Consider the following 21,980-nt stretch of genomic DNA (forward strand, 5'->3'; position numbering starts at 1 on the left):
AACATAACATCATGATACACTTTGAAACTTCAAATCTGCTGCCACAAGAGAAGCTTATCATGTAAAGCACCATTTGCAGTTACCAAACAGAAAGGACTGTGTATTTATTAGGTTAGTCAGGGTCTTGACAGTTACATATCCAAGAATTGGACAGATAGGAATTTAGCTGACTTTTGAAGTTGAGTTTGTTATTTTGCATTCTGATCCCATTAGGGAGGGAATTCCAGATTTTGGCAACTGCACTTGAGTAGAGGGAGTTGCCAGACATATATTTGCTTTGGATATTTCTACTAGCATTTTATTTGTGGACCTTAGTTGGCGGTTGCTGTTGTAGAGATTGATTAGGCTTGCTCGAGCTGGTATTTTATTGGGGTGGCATGGTAAGTTGATTAAAGTTCAGTAGGTTAGGTAGTTCTAGCCAGCCTAATTGTTTAAGGGCTAGACAGTGATAGGATCGATATGAGGATATGGTAGCAAATTTTGTTATGTTATTTTAGCAAATAGTGAATTTGTTTAAGTCACCTTTGTTCAGGTTGGTTAGAACAGGGGATGCATATAGCAATGTGGAAAGTAGGTGAGTTCTGGCTATGATGGCTTTACTGTCAGTGGACAAGTAGTTTTTACATCTATAAAGGGTGGCCAGTTTTTTGTGAACATTAGTTATAGTCTGGGCTACATGTTTATCGAATTTCAGATTTTGGTCAATGATTGATCTTAGGAGTTTGGTTTGTGGTACTAGGGTGATGAGGGTGTTGTCCTTTGAGGATATTTGAAAAGGGGGGATGGGGTCAACAGCCTTTGAAGGGTGGAATAGCATAATTTGTTTTTGAGATTTATCATTATTTATCATTGCTGAACATGAGTATAGTATGAGTTGAAGAATTTGCAGCAAGTTGATGAAACTCTGTTAGTTGTTAACACAGTAGATCCATATAAATGGACTATTTTTGAGCATCTATATAAAAATGTACTGGTGAATCTCTATTTCAGCAATTTTTTTCAAACTTTATATGCATATAAAATTTCACAGTGAAGCTCTAGGTCATGGATTTTTTTTTAAACTTAGTTCTAGTCTACTGGACACCTAGTACTCCGTTCATTAGCTACTAATGAGTTCTAAATGAGACTCATCTCCTAGAGCTATAGCAAAACACTACTTACCACAATGATTAGAGGCTGATGGGTAATTTTCCAATTATATCTTTAGCTAAAAGCTTCTTTGGGATTTCAGATCAGTTTGGAAAGATGACTGATAGTCATGAGGTGTATGGAATAGCCATTATTTTACTGGTACATCATTTATGAGGACTGATTAACCCCTTGAGAAACAAAAAATGAAATGCCATGCTTGTGGAGTACGAGGGTTTTGTAAAGAGCAGCTGTTTTTCAGAGAATATCTTGAAGTGAAATCTTTCATATATGGATATGCAGACATGAATGTTAATATGGAAGGAAAACCACATGTAGCTAGTCTGTGACCATGTATAAACAAATGAATACTGTCAAATCATAATCCAGCCTTCAAGTACGATATGAAAAACTCATTGTCTTCTGAAATACTTCCAACTGCAGAGAAGCTATGCATGGCTCAGTGTATTGATAAGGTGACTTTGTCAGGAATAATTTGTAATTAATTGATTTCTGCATGCAGTTTACAGCCAAGAACCAATGACCACATGTGGCTTATTTTCAAGATGTAGCATAGATTAGAAATGGAAGAGGTAAAAAAAAAAAAAAAAAAAAAAAAGCAAGCTGCAGAAGGAAGTAGTTATGAATGGTGTAACTGTCTTCATTTATAATGATAGAGGAAGAATGCTGGCAAATTAGTGACTGGACCATATCCAAATCCCATTGAGAGTGCTGTTTATAGGTTTATAGGTAGGTACAAGGCTAGCTGCCTTTGTGGGCTATATTAAACCTAGTCAATTTCCCTTTTTGCACTTGAAAAACCCTATCCCGTTTGGTTATAGACTGACCTTACCCATGCTGTGACTGATTATTATATATTAGCCCTAATGAAAATAACTGGGATCGTACTATAGATAATGTGAGGGAACCCATACATGTAATAAAGCATTTAGGACCTACTTCTGTCCATTAGTAGTACAGGGACAGTTCTGGGGTAAATTTTCTGTTTTCTATCCATAGATCAAAGATGCACTTGAATATGGACAGGGATGATCTTTTCTTTATGTGGTGGGGAGTCTATTTCAGAGCTGCGGTATCCTGTGGGAACTATACCTATCCCTCCAAACTTTTCTGTTGATGTTGCAAAAGAGGTTTAGACCCCTAGACTGAGGATTATCTTGCTAATGGCAGTAAATCCATCAGTGATGATACAGAGGATGTCTTGTATGTCAGATACAGGTCACCTCTTAGCAGTCTGTAGGAAACAGAGTATAGTGACAGGGCTTTGAGTCAGTCTATATAGGACATGTTGTTTAGCCTTGTAATCATTTAGTAAGATACTTCTGTGAGCATTCCAGTTGTTTCATGTTGCTGGATAGATACATGCCAAAGGGGGCAATATATCCAATTATTTGCCTAATGAAGGCTGAATAATGGGGGACAATGACATCCCTAAATCTAGACACAGTCACTTTGTTTGTAAGCTATGCAATATAGTAGGATTGTTTTACAATAGTGGACACATGTTAATCAAATGTTAGGTCACTGTCCACATCAGTTCCCAAATCCTGAACAACTGAGTCTAGTCTTAAGGCCATAATGTCAGTGTGGTAATTCCTTGGAGTAGATGACTTTCCAAAGTATACAGTAATACATTTTCTGGCATTTAATTTCAGTTCATGATTTTGGCATCAGTTACTTATTTGAGACAGACTTTCTTGCAGGATGGCTGGATGGCTAAGTCACTTGGGGATTCAGTGACTGCAGTCATATGCAAATGTAGTCAGCCACAACCATTTTTATTGGCTTTTACTTCAGAAAAGTATATACCAAACAGATCAAATCCCATTACAGAACCCCAGGGGACTGCTCTGGTGACTGATCTCTTTGTGGAGGTAACTTGCCCTATTTTGATTACCTGTGCCCTATCTCTGAGCCAGCTGGCAATCCATTGGGGTACACAGGGGTTTATTCCCAGTTTATTTAGCTTTTCTGCTGTGCCTGAGTGGGGAATTGTGTCAAATGCTCTGATCAGGTCAGGTTATGCAGTGTGCACCATTTTGCCTTCATCCATTGCTTTCATGGCCTTTTCAAAAAAAATCCAAAAAATCCACCAGGCTGAGTAAATATGACCTACCCTTGACAAATCCAAATTGAGATTGACCCAGTGTTTGTAGTTGTTGGAATGCTCTTTTAAAAATCTTTTAGATTGTCTAACCCTCTATAGATTGAATCCTACACCACTTCTAATGAGCAAGCCCACTGATTCCTAAACTTCTTTAATACCAGCATCCTGGAGCATTTGGTCCATTCCCCTACCAGGGGTACAAACATCCTTGACATTGTACCCGTGAACATGGGGAGCAATGTTCCTCACCAGATGTAATGTTGCCACTCATCAGATCTGACCATAAGGCAGTATTTCTTGAAATAAAAATTAAATCCAGGTCACAGTGAAAGCAAAAACCTTTAGGAAATATTCCAAGGCTAACCTCTCTCTACAAAGCTACACCTTGGCTAAATTCCAAGCACTCCCCAAACCCAGTAAACACCAAGGCATATGCTGATCTATTTACAAAATCACTGTACATTCATACTGATAGCTGTATTGAGTGAGCTGTACCCACTCTTATCAAAAATAAGACAAACTCAAGTCACCCTAGTGGAATCAGAATATAAGTTGGCTATACTACAAAATAAAAAAATCTTGGCCAAGTGTAGAAGGAACATATCCCAACATACTAACAGCTCCCTGACCAATCTAAACAGGCAACTAAGAGAATTAATTAATAATTTAAAGGTTAAATTTGAAGACAAAATCGTTTCTCAAGTAAAGGATAGCCACAAAGCTTTCTAAAGCTATGTCCGCATCCTCAAGGGTACTACTAAATAATGAGCAGAACTTATAGTAAATGGCATCACCCACAATGAACTGGAAGCCATTGCCAACCTTTTGGCTGACAGGTTCAGCTCAAATTTCTACCCCCCCGGCCCCCCACCCCCCCGATAGTCCAATGGAAATACTGCATACCATAATGCCCCCAACCATTACTATGGAACAGATCATCAATGCATGCTGCAAGGCCAAAAATACCACATTGATGGGTTCCTGAATGCTTACTAAACTACATAAACATGACCATGAACTGTAGTCTAACTGAAGCACCTTTAATCTGGAGCCTACAGTCAGGTTTTGTGCTCAATGAATGGAAGAGGGCTACAGTAATTCCCATCTACAAAGGAGGTGCAACCACCAATCTGGGTAACTACAGGCTCATAAGTCTGACCTGCTTCATATGTAAGGTCATGGAAAGAATCATCACAGACATGATAAACAAGGAGATAGATTACCTGCAAGTGCTAACAGTTTGGTTTTGTTAAAAATCAGTCATGCTTATTAAGTCTTGTGGACTCTTTGAGAGAGTGCCAAGCAATGGATGAGGGAAAGACTGTGCACACAGCTTACCTCAACCTGGCCAAGGCTTTTGATACAATACCCCTTTCAGGTATTATAGACAAGCTCATTAAATTAGGCATAAACCCTTTTATTAACCACTTGATAGCCAACTGACTCACTGATAGTTCCCAGGAGGTCAAAATAGGCGAGGCCACCTTCATTGGTACTGGGCCCACTCCTTGTTGCCATCCATTTTTCTGAAGTGGAAGCAAATGCAGAAGGTTTATGGCTGACTAAGTTCACAGATGATTGCAAGCTGGGGGTTATCATTAACTCCACTGCAGACACCAGCATTCTTAAAGAAGACCTATCTCTGACTAACAAACGGTGCCAAAGCCATGGTCTTAAACTCAAAGCTAAGAAATGCATAATTATACCATTTCAGAAGTCAACCATCCTGGCTAATTACCATATTGATAGTATGCTCTTAAGAGTTGACCTAGTGGCCAGGGATCTAGGTATATGTAGACAGTAACCTTACCTTCAACCATGATGTGGTCACAGTGGTGAGGAAATCCTTTTATGTTGTGCAAGTTATAAGTAAGGGCATGACATCTAGGTCCAAATATGTCATTATCCCACTGTACTCTGCCATTATCAGACCAATCGTACAGTACAATGCTACCTTTGGTATTTTCCTGACCAGACATATACAGCAACTAGAGTGATGTCAGAGGCTCCTCACAAAACAAAACAAAGTTGTTACAAAACTGCCTTACGCAGAACACCTTAAAGCCTGAAGGGTGATCTATGCCTGGCTTACAAGGCTTCTACAAACCTACATATATGAATCTCCTGCATATTTGTAAGTCAAACAGCACCCAAAATACAAGGTCTATGGACCTGAATTTGTCTGTGACTTAAACAGGTCAATCTGGAGAGATAGATTTGTCCCAGAGACTGCCCATCCTATGAAGCAGACTTCCATTTGAGTTCATCTATTACCCAATTTAAGCTAACCTAGACCATTGGATGGGGCATAGAAAACTTATACCAGGTCTGTCACCCATGTGGACAGAGGTAGCTTATAAATGCCTGGCCATCAATGTCCTATTTTGATACAGGAGGTCACTATTATTTTGGGAAACCTTGGCTAGGCTTAGAAAGGCTGCCCCCAGGACATTAGCCTAGTAACAATCTATTATTTTATGTAATTACATTCACCAGTGTGAACTTGATTCCTCTTCTTATTTCAAACAGATTCGTAAGCAGTAAATGGACATCACAAAAGTGAAATAAGTCCTTTATATTTTTGTGCTATGTCAAAAAGTTGGTGAAGTTGCAATGTAATAAATAACTGTGAATCCACACACAGCACTTTATAGACTAAATTAGTACAATGGACTTATGCTGATTTTGCACAATGCCATGATGCATCATATAGCAGGCAGCAAATCAGCAATTCAGTATACAGTAAAACCAGTCTACTACCCAGTTCACCATCAGAGGGGCTTTTCTAGCACTCTGTAATAGGGTGATGCTCTTATAGCTGGTATTGGCTCCCATGGATGAACAACCTGTCTCATTCTATTAGCAAAATTAAGGTTTCTTTTATGGCTTGTGGAGCAGAGGAAGTGCCAGCTAAATCTGCATGTGCATCTTCAGTACCTGGACCCATCCCTCCTACAGCCATTGAATTTGTGATTATACATTGCTCAGTTTTGTCATAGCATATACAGCCCACTATACACTGCACATTAGTAACCCAAAAGTATGCAAAGGAACTGTAAAATTAGTCATTTTCATAACCTCAGCTCTCTGCTGTGCTATTTCAGTCCCTGTACTAACCTACTGTGCCACCATGCTACTATGCCATAGTACTTCAAAGTCTGTAACTTGCTACTTGCAGGGTGGCATGTAAGCTACAACAAATTCCCACCCATAGGTTAGTAGCAAACCAGTGCAGTATAAGCTTGATAGGCTCATTGTGGCAATATACTTGTACTCCTGCGGTGTCACCAGTGCAGAAAGCCAAGCTACCATCCCCCATTGATGAGGATCTAGGATGGCCATTGAATTATTTTTCCCTGCCTAGTCCTCTCAGTGGCCATGCTACTACTTGATCATGGGGTATCTGGGGCAGAACCAGCGCTTCATCTCTTTATGCCTGGAAGTTATCACTGAAAACAAAGGCATGGAGCTGCTTCCTGTGTTCATGGTTGCAGGATTTGATTCCTTCCACCTCCGTATGCCTTCTTTGTGACAGTGAGCAACTCATTTTATTCCTCTGTTGTCCGTATTCTATTTCTCCTTTTTTCCTGCATCGTCTTCTACCTGCTGACTGTTTTGAGAGCTGTAGTGATTTTCCTTTATGCTTAGCATATGTGGAATTTCTGTGGTCATGAAACTCCATGCATTAATTATGACAGGACAAAATTTCATGTTGCTTTAGTATTAATCATTTGTAATGTTGGGACCCACTTAAGTGAGCCCCAAAATGATGAGACTGAATGACTGAAAAAACAGACTTACATATACTTAGTCAAAGATGGCCATTTCTTGGAATATTTCCTTTTCTCCAAGGTATGGCAATTTCATAGTTAGTATATATAACTTCAGAGGGTGGGAGGAGTATGTCCTCAACATGGGGGAGGGGGCAGGGGTTTTGTCTCCCCCACAAAAAAGAAATCTAAAGGAGAAGAGCAATGTTCGATATTCACTCTTCCACACTATATGCAATGTTATTTTGTCAGCACTTGGCATTACAAGTGATTGCATTTTCATAAGGACCAGTTGTAGCCTTTACAGACTACAAAACAACATCTATTTTATATCAGAAGTACTTCACAGAGAAAAATGCATGGACTTCATAAAAGTATAAATAACAATTTTCATGAGTCATTTTTCAGGGTGCTGCTGCATACCTCTGTCCACCCCATAGAATAACGATATTTGGTTTTCAAACAATCAAGTAATTCTTTTACTCCTAAGTAGAGCTTGCAGAGTTAGTATATTTAAACAGGTGTGACTACATCAGGGGAGTACAGAGGACATAGCCCCCTGTGTAAAAATACTTGTAGCTTCCTGTATGTTCTGTAAGTAGACAGTTTTGTATTTATAATAATTTTCACAAAAACATATAAAATTCACTGTACTTTAAAAATAAATAGTTTATTGCTCCATTTCATAAGAAAATGGCACACCAGTCTTTATTTACAATTGCAATTTGTACAGGTATATGTAAATTACAATGCTTTTTAAGGTTACATTTTTAATTCAGTGCTCTGATTCCTACCCCTTAACTGAAAAGCAGTCTGTGTTGAATAGAAGATAGCAGTTTAATGGACATCTGTAGGTCTAGCAATGTAATAACTAACACAGTGCTACAGGAGGTAGTCAATATGGTAAAGCCTTACTGATGTGTATATTCACAATCCCCAGAAGAACTGTGCACTATTCCATGCATAAATATAAATATATATATATATATATATATATATATATATATATATATATATATGTGTGTGTGTGTGTGTGTGTGTGTGTGTATATATATATATATATATATATATATATATATGTGTGTGTGTGTGTGTGTGTGTGTGTGTGTGTGTATATATATATTGCACATTACAAATACACACACACACACACACACACACACACATAGCTAGATAGATAAACAGATTTAGCTATCTATACACACACACACACACACATATATATATATATATATATATACTGTATATTATATATATATATATATATATATATATATATATATATATATATATATATATATATATATACACACACACACATGCATAAACACATATGTATGTCATAGCACAGCAGTGACTGACCCCTTAAAGCTAGGATAAAAGTTAACAAGGGATATTTGCAGAATGGGATATTTAAAGTCCAGTGGCCTGCTAGTGAGTTGTCTTAAATGCTCAAGAAAGTAATTTAGCATTATTGCACCTGCAAAATCTGTTATTATACAATGACTGCTCATTGTCATTCAAAAACAAGTATGCTGAATGGACAACCCAACCAACACTCAAACCATTCATTTCAGAGCCCTGCACTTTCTCAAAACTCATAGCAAGCACTAATTAACCCTAACACTAGACCCCCTATACTGTCCAGAAGGACAAGGCTCTCTATTGGTCCCTACCATCCAGTCAGTAAAACAGCTCACTTTACCTATTCAGGCATGTCCAAAGGGCAGTTTCAGGTGTACTCTCCAGTCCAACTGGCGAATTTGTGCATTTTGAGGCAATGTTACAACTGCCTCATGTACACAGACAACCCTCACCTCCTACCACCAAACACTAATATATGTGAGAGATGCAATTATACAGCCAAACTGCAGGCAAAGCTCTCACAACCCAAGACCGGAACTGACAGTCAAGAGGAGAAGGAAAATACTTGCAACACACCACCAGTCTCACATAGACCTACTAAACCAACGCCAGAAAATAACACACATAAATACGCGAAAACATACTCGGAGGTTCTAAATAAAAATCTGCAAAAGCAACAGAGACCTCCAAAGCAGATACCCAAGCAACCTCCACACCCCATCACAAACCATGAAACACATACTTCACATAATCAGTGTGCCATGCAATCACAGCCTTTAAGGCAAAATAACATACCCAACACACTAGTAATAGGCGACTTTATAGTCAGGCACACTGATGTCCTACTATCTAGGCTGGACAAGGAGAAGGTTACAGTTAGCTGCCTGTCAGGTGCCAGGATCTGCCACATAACACAAGCACTCAGGTCACTCCAGAACAAGTATAAATATGACTCTGTCATTGTCCATGTTGGTGTGAATGACCTGAGATGTACCTCCTTGGACTACATGAAAAGAGACATGGAAGAGCTCTCTGATCATGTAGCCCAGGCCGATATGACCCTGACCCTGAGTAACATCCTGCCCTCACCAAGAATAATGCCACAGTATCAATTTTAACAACTGTCTAAGATTCTGGTGTCATTCAAAGGGGATCCAGTATCCATCCACCTGACATGACATGCTTGATAAGCCACATTGATTCGCAAGAGATGGCTTGCACCTGTCACCCTTGGGCTTTCGAATACTGGCCAAGGCTTTTGCCGCCCCCATAGTGCCTTTTTTAGACAAGGCTGTTATACAACTTACTGATATTGTTCTACCAGGGTGGCTTGTTTCTTGAGTTAGTTCTTAACTTCCTCTTGGCGAGTGCAGCTACCTCTATGCAGAGATTTACATGCTTGTATAGGGTTTCTGTGAACAGTTCCAAATAGGTGACAGTTTTCTCAGTGTTTATGGAAGCTTTAAATTTTGCCAGATTTTCACTTAATAGTAGGAAGTTAGCCTTAGAGTAGTTCTTGAATATTCCAAGGTTAGCATGGTTTACAGGTTTTATTTTTACTTCAAAGGAGACCATTTTGTCGTCTGACTTTACAAGATAAGAAATTACACTACTGGATGTGCAGCACTCTCCCATATTAGTGAGGACCAGATTCAATATGTTTGCACCCCTGGTTGATATATTGACAAGCTAGGCCTGGGAGTTTGTGCTTACAAAATCCAGGAATCTCTGTGCCTGTATGTTTGGTGTCATATATACTTCCCGGTAAATAGAGGGGTAATTAAAGTCACCCATGAATATGGTATTGGGTTAGATGGTGAGCATTTCCAATAAGATTAAATATGTGTTAAGGGTTTCCTGGGTCGTAGAGTGGGACCTATAGCTTGCAAGGAAGCAGTATGGGATTTGTCTATGGTGATTTGAATGTGGAGAAACTCAATTGCATTGTTCTGTTGGACCATCCTTGAGGTATACTTATTTTTGATGTAAGTTGAGCCACCTCCACCTTTATCTTTCTTAGCCATTATTACTTTTTTCTGTCTGTACAGATTATTACCTCTTTAACTAATATGCATTCATCTACATATTTTATATTATGACTTTCCTCAATATAATAATTAAAATTAATATTAGATGGTTTTAAAATATAAGACAATTTAAGTTATAACATATATATATATATATATATATATATATATATATATATATATATATATATATATATATATATATATATATATATATATATATATATATATATATATATTGATCCCTACAGAAATTCATACCATCAGCACCATAGGATCGAAGTTCTGAAACTTTGAATGTTTTGAATGGAAATTGTGGTACAGCACGGAACAGAAAATTTACCATTTTTGCAATATAGTGCAATTTTGGAGTTGGTACATTTAATTAACAGTGGGAATCGGGGGGGTGCAGGGGGCAATAGATTTTTTTTTAATGTTTGAAGTTCCAAAACTTCAATCATATTGTCTCATCCACATGAATTTCAAAGTTTCTGAACTTCAGTAATGTGACATAGCTCTCTCTCTCTCTCTCTATATATATATATATATATATATATATATTTTTAAATTGTTTTGATTGGTATTTATAGTGTTAATTGGTCATGTGATCTGTTAATGGAATTATTTAAGTACTGTAAGAATTGTGGGCCTTTATCTCTGAAGAAATTCTTGTTGCTGATATTATAAGAATGGAGGCACTAGCTCTATTGTTTATTTGGTCTCTCCTTCCTCTGTTGCCGGCATAACATTTTGTTTGAATTTGAGTTTTTCTTGCATTAAGTTTTTGAGTTGTGTTAATAATTAAACATTGCAACCTTTTCCTTTAAAAAATATACCAAGCTACCATTTTATTCCCATATTTTATATGTAAAAGATCAGATTGAATATCTCAAAAAAAAAAAAACAGGACGGAAAAATATTTAGTGCTCTGTCCAGATTCTTCTTAATTAATATAAATACCACCTTGTGTCTTCCCTTTAAAAAGGCTACTGGTCTAGTGGGATTAACCCAGCTAAAAAAGCATAAATAAAATAAAGAAACTTTAATTGATGTTTTATTTTTAAATGCTAATCTCTCTGCCTTTTACTTCTTTTGTCTTCTAGCATTATGTTTAAAGCTTTTTATTGCATTGTGTTGCAACAAGCCCCAATAGGTGTATATATAATGCTCTAACTTTTAATTCATATATTAGATTTCACTTTTTCTTTTAAATAAATACATTGAAAATTCTATCGTTTACATTCTTTTCTGCAAACAGAGACATTTTTATTTAGACATCATTTAAGCCTCTCTTGCACCCATACCTCTTTAACCTCTTACTGCAAGAAATCTGGACAAAGCCTGTCAAAATGGAGGGGGGGGGGGGCAATGGGCCAAAAATAGGGACATATTTTAAATATTGCTCTTATAAACCTAGAAAATTGCTAGAGTAACAGGATTTGTTTTAGCATACATTTCTGAAAGATATGAGGTCTGAAACTGAAATGGATGTCATTATTTACTGATATAAATCCTCAGATCATCACAGTGATTTACCAGAAAAATACAAATTTTATGTGGAACAGACCAAAAATATGATCCAAAAATCTGGACATTCTGTGAAAATCTGAACAGTTGAGAGGTATGCTTGCACCCTGCATCATTACATATCAATGCATCACAAAATAGTTTCTTATACAGTATCCTGCATGCTTCAGATAGCCATAGCAGCCTATTCATCAGCAATGTAAATAGCCTCTTTGTATGTCCAAAAGATGTTCCCTATTGGCTATCTTTTAAGCTATTTCCCCATTCCGGATTCCCTGATGTTACATTTGCCTTACTGTGGATCCTATTTAGATAATGTGAGCATGAAATCACATTTTGCCAGTTTCTCTTTTTCTTCTTGCAGCATTTTTTTTCCTTTTCCTGTATTTGTATGAGCACAGAGTTAATATATTTAAGTTAAGGAGATTTAGGGATATGGTAGATAAAGGAACTGCACTGTGGATCATTGTGATTAACCAGTTTGCTCTTCAGGTAGCTCATTTATAGTGAAAGGTCAACAATATGCTCCTTAGCCAACAACTTAAAATGCCATGTGTGACTGTCACACCCCTTCACATCAGTTTTGCTCATCTTCACAGTTTTTTTAATGATATATATGCTTTCCTTCAGATGACACAATAAACCAAGATCCCATTTGCCTGAGTTAGCAGTAACTCAGATGGAAAACATCTCATGGCACTATTCAAAAAAGAGTAGAGAAAGTTTCCTGATGACAGGGTCAAATTTCCCCAAGTTAGTATGAATACCATCTCATGTCTCCCCTAAAAACAGGATACAAACCTAGTAGACAAAGAATAAATAAATGTTATGCAACCTGTAGTACTGTAATGCTGATCTTTGTAATTTGCAATGTTGAAAAATGTAACTACTTATGTAAATATTGTACTTTGTGTTACAAATCATATTAACTTCTTAATCTCCTTAATGTACTGGCTTGTGGATGAACAAAGCAAAGGATGAGTACACCTACCAAGTCAACAAGCACAATAAATAATTAATAAAGATATACTAAATATGTGCTATGATCTAAAGTCTCTGCAAATATGTCTTCTTTTCATCATGCAAACTTCTAACTTAATTATTTGATCATGTTTTCATTTGTCACTCACATGACAAGCTTAAGTCATTTATTACTTCTACAGCTGTCCATGCAATTCATTTCTTCAACTAATTCTGATGGCATCTCTTGCAAAATTGCTCTTTAAGTGGCTTAAAGAAAAAGTCCATAAATCTGAGATTCCTAACTCATTTTCAGTACCAGATTCTTAAATTACAGGCTCAGAGCGGATCTGTTCTTTGAGCACCTACCTGTTCTTATGGCCAGTTTGGTGCTCTGTTCAGAAGTTGCATGTGTCCTTAAACTGATTGTCCCATGAAAGATTTGTTAGAGGTTGGCAGCTCCTCTGTCATGTGCAATGCAAGGAAAATGTTGTGCTTGTGCCTTTTGACTATAAGCTGCCTTTTTTGTTATGATAATAGAGTGCAGACGCCTCTTCTCTTCTTACTATAATTACATATTTGAGCACTTAGTTAACTGCCTTCCATTTTGCGTTTTACAGATACAAGCATCAGAAGGGAAGAATATATTACAAAACATGGAGAATGGTAAATAATAAACTGCAAATGTTAAAATAGAAACAATAATGTAACAGAATAAAAAATAAAATACAACAGGTTATTCAATATTATTTCTACTGAGAACACTGCTCTTTGTTATTTTCCATTCTGTTGCATTACAGCACTTATTCCATCATGTGATACACATTCCTCAGCAATGCTGCAGTGTATATAATTATGAAATGTTAATTTTATATTTTGCAATGTGTTGTAATTAAGTATTTGGTTTGATTATGCTACTCTTACATTTGCTAAAATTATGATGCTAAGATCTGTTTCAGTTTATAATTTACAACATTATTTACTACAGGGACATTTTTAAGTTTTAGAAGTGTTAAGTAAAAGTTTGTCTGTTTTTTTTTGTTTGTTATTGTTGATCCATTGAATGAGGGATAGGGAATCTGCCTGAAGCTCTGGCTGCAGTAGGGGAATGATTTAAATTGAGTAAAAATGTATATTTTTGAGTAAAGCAGGAGAGGGAAGAGAGGAAGATCATAAGGGAGCTTGTAAAGCAGATAAATGATTGAAAGGGCCAGGTATTAAGCATTGAGAGTTGCTCTTTTGAAGTAGGGATGAAGGAAAAGTAATAGACATACAACTGACAACAAAGTAACAATTACTTTGGTAGTTCTGGAACCGTACAATGTTTTCTGAGCTGATACCTATTTTGAGTAAATGGTCTAAGAGAATGGAGTGATCTAATGGATCAAATGCTCAGTAAAACTTGATGAATATGACTCCTGCAATGATTATTTTATCCATAGCTAGTATGAATTCATCTGAGTGAGTCTAGATTGTGGCTGTTTTGTTAGGCTGGACCAGATCAGTGGTTAGAAAGTACTGGCTTTTTTTGTTAGATCATAGAACAGGAGCAGCACAAATCAGAGACTATGTCCTTCCCCACTGCTGTGTGATCCTAGAGTTGGTATGTGTAATTAGCAGAGGGTATGGGTGCAATGTGGGCTTGCCTCACTGCATAAAAGATGCATTCCTTTTTGAATATTTATTTTTTGAACAGTTAATAATTAGATGACCTGAGGTTCGATATTACAACATTTCAACAAAATGCTGTAATTCTGAATCAAGGATAAACATAATTAGTTCCTGTAGAGCTTTTTAATTGCAAGTGCCCAGGGGGAGGAGTTATGTCTTTACATGAGATGCTTTTGAGGTTAAATAAAGGAGAGTGGGGGGTGAGTGCAGTTGAAATAAACTAGAGCTGGTAGTGCAAGGTTGTTGGAGGCTAATACATTTTCTGAAAAAGTTAGAGGAAACAAAATAACAGACTGTATTGTTTAAGTAGGATGCAGTATTATGGTCACCTAATTGGCTGACATCTTTGCAGAACTGTTTGGTGGAACTGATTAAGGGAATCTTGCTAATATTTCATTAGCTGAGCTTTATGGCATCTTAATGCTTGTTTAGCTAGATTCCTCAGCTGCTTGAAGAAGGCTCGCTCCCTCTCTGCTTCTGATTCATGGTCGTGCATCTAAGCAGAAGTTGTAACTAGGGAAGAAGTAATTTATGGAAAGGGTTTTCTTTTTAATCCATGATTCTGTTACAGCTAGCAGGTCAGAATTTTTATTCAGTCTGCTGTTCAGAATATGCACATATGCATAAATGGATTGATCATTTTATGATACCTATCCTCTTATTACATTCATAGTATAATAAGCCATACCTATATTATTTTAAATGCACATCCCAATCTCCTCTTCTGATTCTGCTTTTGTATATTAACTAGCTTTATCCCAACTGACAGCGATACATATGTTTAGCCTTAAACCTCCCACGGCATTTGCATTATTCCTATATTTATTGTTACCTTGTAATCGTAACACAGTCTATCAAATCTAATTATATATATGAACAGTTTCTACACTGTACATCAAATGTACATTTTCTCTTTGTTTTATTCATCCTCATCCTCTATTTTTTCTCTTGAACACATTTTTCTTTATTCTTCTCTACTTTAAAATAATATCTTGCTTTCCTCACTGAGTATTATCCCAGCCATATGAGTTTCTTTATTGGCAGCAGAGCAAATTAGGATTTGAGGCCTAATACATCATTTTTATTACACATTTATATACTTTATTCCTAATCTAGTTTTATTCTAACCTATCTTCCTCTCCATTCCTATCTCCTATTATTTCTGTCATGAGTGTCCCCCACCCTTTTTCCTTTGTCTATTTTTAGTCATCTTTAGCTCCTTCTTACACCTTCTAATTCTAAAGCATATTCCTCCCTGTTACAGAACCATCACTCAGTGCACCAGTCTCATTTCTAGTTAGTTTGACTATAATTAGCTTAACTTACATGGTGCTGCCTTTCTCCTTATGACAATTTCTCTACAATTACTACAATTAGTAGATTTTTATTTCTGCTTTCAGTTCTTGCAAGTACTGTATTTCAAGTATAATTTCTCTTAAAATTATAACCTCTCTGTCTTCTTTCTCTGCCCTTCTCTCAAATCCACTGATTAACAAATGTTTCAGATACCTTTTCTTCTTCTTCCTTTTTTTAGATATTTCAGATATCTTATCAATTTTACAAGTTTTTTACAAGCTTACCCCACATGTCCTTTCTTCCTTAACCATTCATAAACCATACTCAACACTATCCTTTTTAATCCATTACATGACTGCCTTTGTAAATTCCTCATGTTAATTCAAAATTTGTGAATGTGGTGATATAGAATTAAATCCTACTTTACCTTTTGCATCTCCGTCTCTTCCTTCGATAGCTCAGTCCTTCTCTTCAGCTCCTATCTCAGATTTCTAGACATGACATGCATTAATTAGAGGAGAAAACAGCAATAAACCTGAATGACATTTGGATTCCTGATAACCTGACTATTTCTGAAGTCTGGTTTAAAGAAAATGTCACGTTTCCATCATTTTAGACCAAGTTATCATTTTGTTTAAGAAATGATCATAACAGTTCAGACATTGGGCTCAGGTGTATGCTTCTACTAAAGCCTCCAACTCTTTAGGCTTTATTTCTTGCCTCTTGTATACTCAAAGAGTTTGACATTAACCAGCATTAAATTATGATAGATAGCAATAGTAATGTACAAATGACCCTATTGCATCAAGCACCCCATTCTTCTATTTTCTTAACAAACTAGGTCACTGACCTTCTAAAATGAATACTAGCCTTCCTGGTAATATCAGTTTATATTGGTTTGGTCTATATCATAATAAACTTTTTCAAGTGCTCTTTCTTCAGTTTCTCCCAACTAATTAATTATTCCACCAATTCAAACCCCTCCTTCCATCATGATGCTGTTGTAGACCTCCTTCTTACTTAACTTCGTCATTGTTGATTTATGCCTAATGTTCTCCCAAACTCTGTTAGTGATCTTTCCGTATTCATTTATTTAAGTTTGTAAAGCATGGAGAATTAACTGCTCTGAGGAACACTGTTAGTCATTTCCTGGGACAAAACACAAATGCAGCAGAGTGCAGTGTAAAAATTTACAATTATTTGGTGTGCATTTTGTATTCATACTAAATATAAATGCAAACACAAACGTTATTAATTCATACTAAATATAAATACAAACACAAACGTTATTACATCATCCAGCTGTTGCAAGATTTAGTTATAAAGTAGTCATAAAATACTGACAAATGTATCATTGGGCATGTACACATTGAAAATGGCCAGTGCAGATAATCTATATTACAGAAAGATACAAATATAGATATTTTTAAAAGAAAATGATGTATTTGTCAAAGAGTTTAATACTTATGGGTATGCAAAAACGTGGAAAAATTAATCATGCTATAAGTCATGCTAGGAAAGGCAGATAGGGTCATCCTTTATCCAAAAAATAATTATATTTAGATTATTTCTGGAGGAATATTTTGTTCTGCTTCTGAAACTTGGTGGGGATGTGTGCAGCTACCTTGTTCCTGTTTTTCTTATTACCAAAGATCATATATATTTCTCGTCCATTGAAAGCTCATAATTGTTGCACCTTCCCATCTCATCTTGATAACCCCATACACTCAAAACTGAGAAACTTCCTCTCGGTCTTCCTCATAGCATATCACACTCTAATAGTGAACTTAAATTATGTTCTTAAAACCATCATAGCAGTCCAAGATTTCATCCACCCATTTTAAAAATTATAGGCTGTCTAGTAACTGTTTCACACTGGGATTACATTTGGCATTTCTGGAAATCTACTAATAATTTTTTTTTCCACAATAGTGACAGTCTCACACTGGGAAAACATGTGGCGCTTCTGTGAATCCACTAACAATTTCTCTTTCCAGACTGGTGACCATTTCACACTGAGGAAATGTGGCATTTCTGGAAAACACTATTACTTCCTCTTTCCACAGTCAGTTCATAGTTCTTAGACATTATACTAGACTTGTCATAAAGATCAGCAAATCTAATAATAAAAGTTGCTATTGTGCAATGTTGCTTGGTCTATGGCACAGAGAGATAAACCCCTGACTATGACAAAGGTGAATGGAGTTCAAGTTGCAGCACTGATATTGGAGGATTCAATGACGAATAGGGGGAGAATGAAGGTGCTATGCCAGCTAACCTTTATCAGATGGGAGGGAAGAGGAACATGTTAGGCAGGCATGCAACTATAGTGTTGTCATTTGTGATATCAAACATTAAGTGAGTGTACACCAGCCTATTAGTAGGTGGTAACCACAGAATAGGGGATGCATGTAGTCACAGAGGAGGTCATAGCCTCCTATATCCCACTGCACATACCCAGGTGGGGGGTGAGGCCTGATATAAGAATGTTTTCCAGGATGTGAGGACAATTTTCTTACTGTATCCATGGACTACTACAATAGAATTTCGAATGCAACCATCACAAGAGGCATTAAAGCTGAAAATACCCTCTATATGCAGTATGATAGTTTGTCCTTGGATAGCTTGATCCTCACCTGCAGTGGCCGAAGAATAATGAATGGGCCAATAGGGCTACTGGAGAAGAGAGCACTGATGGTTAGTGAAACAGGGGATACAAATTATTGGGTAGTTCTTAATCTAGTTAATCGTCTATCACAAACCTCTAGCCTATAAAAACAGCAAATCCCAACTTCTTACAGCTTGTCATAATAAATGTTCCTTTTTTAATTATAGTATTAAAGTCTTTCTTGATTATTTTATCCCCCTATACTACCACCTCCACCCTCTGTAATTCACATTTGGACATTACTATCACACATAGAAAATATAACTCCCACAATATTTTTCAAAGTTTCCATTCTGTGCTTCAGAAAAATTATAAAAGAGCAGCCATTCAAACCACACTCAGTATCCTTCCAAATACAGAAGTATCTTCCTTACAAAAGTTCTTTGTGTCATACTATAGAAATCTAGTTTCATATTTAACCTGTCTAACCATTTCATATTTGTCTTGCTCCTAATAATTATCACAGTTCATTGACTAGAACATAAAAGTTAACAGGGTAACAGCAGGATCCATTTCTAAAGTCAAGAATGTTGCCTAAAGCAAACAAAATTATAACTGCTCCTTCATTCAGTTCTCATTATAGTATGGTTTCAGACTTAAGATGGGGGGTGGATACGGTGATGTGTAATGCAACATAGAGTGAAGCCTGTGAAAGCCTGTGTTCTTTTCTTTACCCCATGTTTAATCTCCTTAATGATATGCACTGTCTCAGCTATGAGCAAACTGAGTTGTACATGTTACAGCTTAAATTAAGAATACTATCTACCATTCATCATTGTATCCCTAGTCTCTGGGACCTAAGCATTTGTGTTTGCAACAGTATCCTACCTGCATCGCTGTCACTTTATCGTTTTGTATGTGCTTGCTATATGTATTAGCTGCATGACATAGTACTGCTGAAATGGCAATATCCAAAGCAGTCAGTTACACACTAATATCAGCAATTTATGGAAAAATAAAGCAGCATACCTTGAAATGCAATCTTCTAGTTGTAATTATAGCTCTTAACCTATAATATGAAGAAGAAAATGTTCTGTCCTCACCTGAATAAAACAAATAACAGGGACACTTTGTCCTCTTGCCTGATAGCTACATCTTATGTGGAATACAATTAGCTAAACTACACAAAAGATCACTGCACCCCACACTCATAACTAACTACCTTTATTGCTTAGAACTACTTGACATCTTTTTAAGAAAGAATATAACAATTGTAACAATCTTATAGGTTTCTAGTTGCACTACAGAAGCATGTTGTCTGGTTTGAATTTATCAACGTCAGCTCCATGAATCAAGAATCAAACATAATAGGAGCTATATAAAAAAAAACAAAAAAACTTTGCAACACTCAGAACAGTCTGTATAATTAATCAGGGTTGCCATTTTGGTTTCAGAAACAATACTGGTAATTATTTAATACTAGTTTACTTTTATTAGAAAATGTACCTTTCTCATATCCATTCTGCCAGTATGTATTAATGCTGTCATTTATATAGTTTTCTGAACCTCTTTGTTAACCAGAAAACTTTTATAAATATGCACATCAATCACGGCTACAGTCATGTAACTGCACAGCATATAATCATATCTCTGTTCCATAAAAAAGCACGTTGCTCCCACTGTTTATTAATCTTACATTTCAACTACCCCTGACACTTGATGCCAGTTAGCTGCAGCACCTCTGATGCAAGCTATGACCTCCTCATTCAGATGTGCCTTCTCCACAACTACCCCTTCTAGATACTTGAATCTGTTAACCTGCTCCACTGTTTTCCATTCAATCTCAAATTTAAGTTTCTTCTGATATATCTCATCTCAGAAGACATTTCTTCTCTAACTTTCCAAACTTCTTGATCATATCTACTGTGACTTCATCTAAACCTGCCACTTTCCCTAACTTCATCTTCCTTGGTGGACTTCATACTTCTTCTAGGGTGGGCTCTCCTTCCTTTTCATTATCAGGCCTGCATTTGATGCAGCTTATGTAGGGTTTTCTTTAGTCAGAATCTTTGCTCTGGATTAGTGAGCAGATTGCTGATGGTATCCCTATGAATAGTGCCAGACAACTGTTTCCTTTATCTTTCTGTCACTGACTTCCAACCTGATAAAGTTTCTTTGTGCCATCTGCTGAGTTGCTTTGCAAGGGGTTAGACAATCCACTATCGCCCTTAGTGGATGAATGAGGATCCCCTACGGCACTTACACTGCCAAGCTAGTGGATTGTATTTTACAAAAGTACTTGGTGCAAGAAGACCAAATCTGTAAAGATTCGTGGTCATTCTTGGCCAAAATAGCAGAACTTGAATTTGATACTAAATGCAAATTTCTAACCGTTGACGTTAAAGACTTATATACTTGTATACCTTTGAATATAGCCACTGATTGGGTGGCAATACATTTAAAGAGGTGTAAAGCGTCAACGGTTGAAATAGCATTAGTATTAGAACTGTTGGACATAATATTGTACAATAATTATTTTATGCTAGGAGACAATTTTTATCTTCAAAAAGTTGGGGTAGCCATGGGCTCACCGTATGGGGCCAGTATAGCCAACATGGTGATGGCCCATTGGGAAAGAGAGTATATCTTCAACAACGAGACATTGATGGGAAAGATTAAGTATTACACTCGCTATTTGGATGATATTTTTATACTGCTAGAAGGCGAAGAAACAGACAGCAAAGTGGTTTTGGATTGCCTGAATACTACTACTGACTTCTTGTCTTTTACATCTTCCTTCAGTAATACTGCAATTGCATACTTGGATATATGGCTAACGAAGAATTATGACTTAAAGGCCTTCATGGCAAAGATTTATAGGAAAGTTACACACTCTAATTCGTTCCTACATTACAGTAGCTGCCACCCTAATTACCAGAAAAGATCGGTAATTAAGGGGCAATTAGTAAGGGCAGCCCGAATCACTAGTTTGGATGTTGATTTTTCTAATGAGTGTGAGTTACTAACTAATATGTTCCTACATAGAGGGTACCCATTGCAATTATTGAATGATTTAGTAAAAGAAGTCAGAGACAAAAGGAGTAGGGGCATATACCAACCCATTTTGAGAAAACCAGCTCATGGTGAGTGTCATACAATGTCTAACCCCACCCCTAACGCAGTCAACAATAGTCATGACCTAGCATTGACTACCAATCCTAGACTAATTCTTACCTATTACACTAATAGTCACTTTTTAATAGATATTATCAAGAAAAACTGGTGCATATTTAATAACAATGCTAGTATGACCAGTAAGGTAGGATGCCATCCAGAAATAACTTTCAGGAGAGGCAGGAACATGAAAACACTACTTGAAGGTACTAATAGTAGTTCTACAAGAATACCAGGCATGTATAAATGCCAAAATTGCAATTATTGCAAATATATTAATGAGTCCAATAGATTTTTCATTAATAGAAAGTGTTTCAAATTGCGTT

General features: G+C 36.6%; 1 long non-coding RNA gene across 1 annotated transcript in view; it reads left to right on the forward strand.

The window, feature by feature from the left end:
* The window catches only part of LOC122797058, a 250,379-nt gene that overhangs the window by 21,398 nt on the left and 207,001 nt on the right, over positions 1 to 21,980 (forward strand). The window contains exon 3 of the long non-coding RNA XR_006364027.1: positions 13,526 to 13,571. This is a non-coding gene — a long non-coding RNA (uncharacterized LOC122797058). The remainder of the gene's footprint in view (positions 1 to 13,525; positions 13,572 to 21,980) is intronic.

This window comes from Protopterus annectens, chromosome 3.part0 (genome assembly GCF_019279795.1).
Source record: "Protopterus annectens isolate FY-2018-M chromosome 3.part0, PAN1.0, whole genome shotgun sequence".
In the NCBI taxonomy this organism is placed as follows: Eukaryota; Metazoa; Chordata; order Ceratodontiformes; family Protopteridae; genus Protopterus; species Protopterus annectens.